Genomic DNA, 6,000 nt, shown 5'->3' on the forward strand with positions numbered 1-6,000 from the left:
AATCATAATGTTTTTGATCTCTGGGAGCTTACCCTCTGGGGCAGTCCCTTACACTGGCTCAGTGAGCCCGGGAGGCAGCTACTTGGAGTTCCAGTTAATGGGAAAAAAAATCTAAGGCTCTGGGGGTTTGCTCAGTGACATACAGCTGTTTAAAGACTGTGCTTTATAATGAACACAAATCTTTTCCTATTTTGTTTCAAAGACTTGGATATAAAAGAGAAGCCAGAGAAAGTGAACCATAAAAGGAGGGTTTAGAGAGACAGAGAATCAAGAGGAAGAAAAAGTTTCAAAGTATTTGCTCAGACTCTAGCCCCACAGTTTCCTAACATTTTATCAGGGACTAGCTCTATTTCTGGGCAGGCAGCTAGGAGCAGGGGCTGCTGATGTACCTATTCATTTGTCAGATGTGGGAATCTCTCTATTCCTCCAGGAATTAATTCCAGCGGAAAATAATATTTACAGGTAAATAATTTGCACACCTAGAGTAGTTGGTAGAGGCCTGGTGGGTCAGAACCTTCTCGGGGGTCCCTTTTCTGCAGGAGACAGGCCGGCTCACCCCAGTTATGAAAGTACAAAGTGTGCACTGACTGATCTATCTTCCAATCCAAGGCCATTGCACAGGCAATTCTAAATTTTAAAATCTAAGCTAAATTTTGCTATGATGGAAGCAAGGAGTGACAGATTGCAAAAACAGAGCAAGGTGTTGAGCCAAGTTCACAAACACAAAAAGTGAGCTTCATACCAGTGACAAAAGCACACTATAGAACAACCTAAAAAGGCCCCAAGCTTCTCTGCCAGGTGGCTTTCTACTCTGGGCTTTCTCCTCTCGCAGGAGCTGCCCTAAGAATTGAGGTGAGAAAGCAGCTCTGCTTCCCAGAGCAGGCAGGTGGGAACCCCTGCAAGTTAGCACTGAAGGGTGCAGGGGCTGGGGTGGAGCCAAGAAAGGGAGTGCAGAACAGTGGTCCCTCTTTTTACGGGATCATTCAGATGATGACTGCCATTGGCCTTTCCCAGTGCACATAAATAGATATATTTAAACTGGAAACCTAAAATAAATTCTTCCATCATTGCTGGCTGCCATTATGTAATGTCTCACAATGTTTCCCAGGGATCCTCCAGGCGGTCTCATTTACTGCCTTGATTGTGCTTCCAACTTTGTTCATGACTTCCAAACTGCTCTCCAGAAAATTAAGCCATATGTACATTGGCTACTTTCGACATAGTTTTTACTTTTAAAAGTATGCATACATCATCACAAGGCCAACATTGGGAATGGTATGCAGGGCCAGAGGTTGGGGTTCCTCTTTTTTTTAAAAAATGGCAATATTTCAAGCTCATTTAGAATAAAACGTTTTTGAAATAATTTTCAACTTACAGAGTTATTGTAAAAATAGTTCAAAGAGTATCCCTATACTCTCCATCCAGCTTTCTCTAATATTAACTTCTCATATAACCAAAGCATAATTGTCAAAACCAGAAATTTAATATTGTACTGAATCATCTATAGACCTATTGGAATTAACCAGTCTTCCCACTAATGTCCCACTTAAAAATATAAATTTTAAAATTTTAGTTTCATATTTATAGAAAAATTGAGAAGATAGTACATAATTTCCATAAACCCCATACCTAGTTTCTCCTATTATTAAAATCTTTAATGTGGTACATTCGCCCCATTTTTGATGGTGGTAGGGATAGACTTAGGACCTCACACACGCTAGGCAAGTGTTCTACCACGGAGCTAGACCCTCAGTTCTCATATATTATTATTAACTAAAGCCCGTATTTTACTCTAGTTTCTTTTAAGTTTTTACCTAATACCATTTTCTGCTCCAAGATCCCATCCAGGATACTACAGTAAATTTAGTTATCATGTTGACTTGGGCTTTTCTTGGCTGTGATAGGTTCTACTTTTCTTGTTTCTGATGACCTGATGGCTTTGAGGAGTACTAGTTAGGTATTTTGTGGGCTAGTCCTTAACTGTTATTTGTTTGACATTTTTTTCTCACAAGTAGACAGTGGTTATGGGTTTTTGACAGGAAGACCACACATTTAATGTGCCATTTTCATCACATAATATCAGGGGTCCACTAAAGTCCTTTTTTTCTAGCCTAGAATCCATTAGAATTCCACTTTGCATTTAATCATCATGTCACCTTAGCCTCCTCTAACCTATGAAAATTCCTCAGTCTTTCTCTTTTATGACCTTGAAACTTTGAGGGGGGCGGCTAGGGATTGAACCCATGGGCACCTAACCACTGAGCCATATCCCCAGCCCTTCTTATTTTTCATTTTGAGGTGGGGTCTCTTTATGTTGCTTAGGGCCTCACTAAGTTGCTGAGGCTGGCTTTGAACTTGTGATCCTTTTGCTTCAGCCCCCTGAGCTTCTGGGATTATAGGTGTACAGCACCGTACCTGGAAACCTTGCCACTTTTGAAGGAATATTCACAAGTATCCCTTAATTTTGAATTGTCTGGAGTTATTTCATGATTGGATAGACATTGTGCAATTTTGGTAAGGATGTCAGAGAAATGCTGTTCTGTATCATATCAGGGGGTCCATGATGCCACTATATCTTATATTACTCCTAATCACTTGGTAAAGGTGATATATCTGCTGGGTTTCTCCACTGGGAAAATTATTATTTCCCTTTGTAATTAATAAATATTTCAGTAGAGATGGTTTTATTTGGTCAATTTTTTCAGTGTTGTGGATTGAACCAGGATCTAGAACATGCTCGCCAACCAACATATATCCCCCAACCCTATGAGATACTTTAGATGGTATAAATCACCAGTTTCTCCTTAGACTTTTACTTGCTAACTTTAGTATCCACAGGTGGATCTTGTATGCAGAAAATTTTACTATAGTATTCTAATGGCAATTTTCTACTCACCTCTAAAGTTACTAACTGGAATCCTGTAATGAGAATATTTCTGCTCTTTCTGTCCCAGTAATTTATTTATTCAACTATTTATTTTACATTGGTATGAACTCATGAACATTTAATTTTGTGAGTTTTATTCCAGTACCATTATTATTTATTTCATTGCTCAAATTGTTTCAGTTTTGGTCACTGGTAACTCTTCCAAGATGGTCTTGTGTCCTTTCTACATGCCTCTTTTTTTTTTTTTTTTTTGCTTTGTTTTAATTGTAGATGGATACAATATCTTTATTTTGTTTATTTGTCTTTTTATGTGGTGCTGAGGATCAAACCTTTACCACTGAGCTACAACCCTAGCCCTCCTCTATCATTTTTTGAGTGCATTCTTACCTTTTGGTACAGAAGATGCCCCATGATCATCTTATATTTTCCCTGTCCCAATTCCAGAATAAACAATTTCTCCAAGAATATTTGGTTCTTTTATTGGAATATCATATTTAGAAACCAAGATCTGGGTACTCAGTGTGCTCACTACTATAGGGGGTTGTCCTAGGAAGGCACACTGAGCAGACAGAGCTAGGAAATACATTCATCTATACTAACACACACATATACATACACCTAAATTTATTTATCTCTATTTGAGTATATATGTGTATATACATGTAACCATTAGTTCACACTGTCAAATTCAATTCTAATCTAACACCATCAACTCATCCTGATAAGTTCAATTCTAATCCAACACTAACAGCCCTCCCTGTCTCCTTATTTGTCATTCCCTTCTTCCATAATGAGAAACCTTATTTTTTCACAGTATATTCTGTCCCACATATTGCTGTGGACTCACAGAATACCTCATCCAATTTGTATCATCATGACATTCCCCAGATTATTGCATCTAATCAAAAATTCATTTCAAAGCAAAGGAAATATAACAGGAGACTCATGCTTATGGAATTAACTGGTCTTAAGACATACTCTATCACCCCAAGGCAGCTAGCCTAATTGAAAATTGTAATACATTAATGAAGACTCAGTATGGTACCATTTAAAAAACAACACTCTGTAAGAATGGGTTTTATCTTATAGGAAGTAGTATATACATTGAATTAGAAAGCATTTATTATGGGGTGCTACCTCTCCCTGAACTAGAATAAACAGATCCATAAATCAGCAGGTAGAAATGGGACTGGCTTCTCTATGCCACCTATTAACCCCCTTACAGAGTTTTTGTCTCCCTTCCCAGCCACTTTGAATTCAGCCAGCTTGAAGGTCTTAATCTCCAAGGAAACCAATACTGTTTCCATTGAATTGAAAGATAAGATTTCCATGTGGCCATTTTATACCACTAAAAAGCATTTCTCTACTGAGGGAAATGACTGATTCCTATTAAAAAGGGGGAAATGGGTTGTTGCTCCACAATTGGGTCAAGAAAGATACTCTGTAGAACCCAGTGATTCTCCATGTCACCTTTTAATATTGCCATGACTCTAGCGAAGAATAATGAAAAAATAAAGCAACGAAAAAAGGCAGGACCATCAAGTACTCAGAATTTGGGAAATTAAAGTTTGGAAGTGTCACCAGGTGAAAAATCCCAACCAAGTTCTGGTTGAGGGTAAAGGAAACACTGAATGGGTAGTAGAATAAGGAAGTCATGGAAAACAATTATGTCTTATGATCAAATAAAGAAACATTCTATTAGCCTGTTATATGTATATGATTATTTGTCTATGTTGGCCATTTTCCCTTTTCTCTTTCTTGCCATTTTATTTTATATATAAATTGCTGAAGTTAATGTTAATAGTTTAGTCTTAGATAACAGAATATTCAGTGAGATCATGACTTAATATAGGGATAATTAATATAGCCAGCAATTGATACAATGTCTTTATTTTATCAACCTCTTTATTTCTAAGATGAACAACTATATCTTGTTAGGTGGAATCATAAAGATATTTTGTTGCATAAGACTTCAGATGTGTGTAAAAGGGAGCACATGACTACAGAATGAGAGAAAATCTTTGCCACCTACACCTTAGATAGAGCATTAATTTCCAGGACATATAAACAACTCAAAAAATTTAACACCAAAAACATCTCCAAAAAAACCCAATCAATAAATGGGCAAAAGAACTGAACAGATACTTCACAAAAGAAGAAATAGATTAATCAATAAATATACGAAAAATGTTCAACATCTCCAGCAATTACAGAAATGCAAATTAAAACTACACTAAAATTCCATCTCACTGCAGTCAGAATGGCAATTATTAAGAACATAAGTAATAATAAATGTTGGTGAGTATGTGGGGGAAAAGGTACACTCATACATTGCTGCTAACAATGCAAGTTGGTACAACCAATCTGGAAAGCAGTATGGAGATTCCTCAGAAAACTTGGAATGGAACCACCATTTGACCCAGTTATCCTACTCCTCAGCATATACCCAAAGGACTTAAAATCAGCATACTAAAGTGAAGTGGACACATCAATGTTTATAGCAGCTCAATTCATTATAGCTAAGCTATGGAACCAAACTAGGTACCCTTCAACAGATGAATGGATAAAGAAAATGTGGTACATATACACAATGGAATATTATTCAACCAAAAAGAAGAACGAAATTATGGCATTTGCCTTTAAATGGATGGAACTGGAGACTATCATGCTAAATGAAATAAGCCAATGCAAAAAACCAAAGGCCAAATGTTCTCTCTGATATGCAGATGCTAACTCACAACAGGTGTATGTAGTGGGGTGGGGAATAGAAGTTCACTGGATTAGACAAAAGGGAATGAAGGGAAGGGAGAGGAATCTGACATAACTTTTCGATGTCTTATGTGAACACACAACCATTCTAACTCCACGTCATGTACAACCACAAAAATGGGAAGTTATACTCCACATATGCATGATATATTTACAGCCCCAGCTATGTGTAACTAAAAAGAGCAAATAAAAAATTAAAAAAAAATAGCACATGGAAGGTGAGTAGCCAAAGGTGAAGAGTTTATTTCTAGTTATCAATTTGTTGCCTTTTAAGGCCAAATTCACCCACTATCTGATATGAAAAGATGAAACTGGTCCATTTAGACATTTTCCTTTCTCAGCTA

Source organism: Marmota flaviventris, chromosome 1 (genome assembly GCF_047511675.1).
Source record: "Marmota flaviventris isolate mMarFla1 chromosome 1, mMarFla1.hap1, whole genome shotgun sequence".
Taxonomy (NCBI): domain Eukaryota; kingdom Metazoa; phylum Chordata; class Mammalia; order Rodentia; family Sciuridae; genus Marmota; species Marmota flaviventris.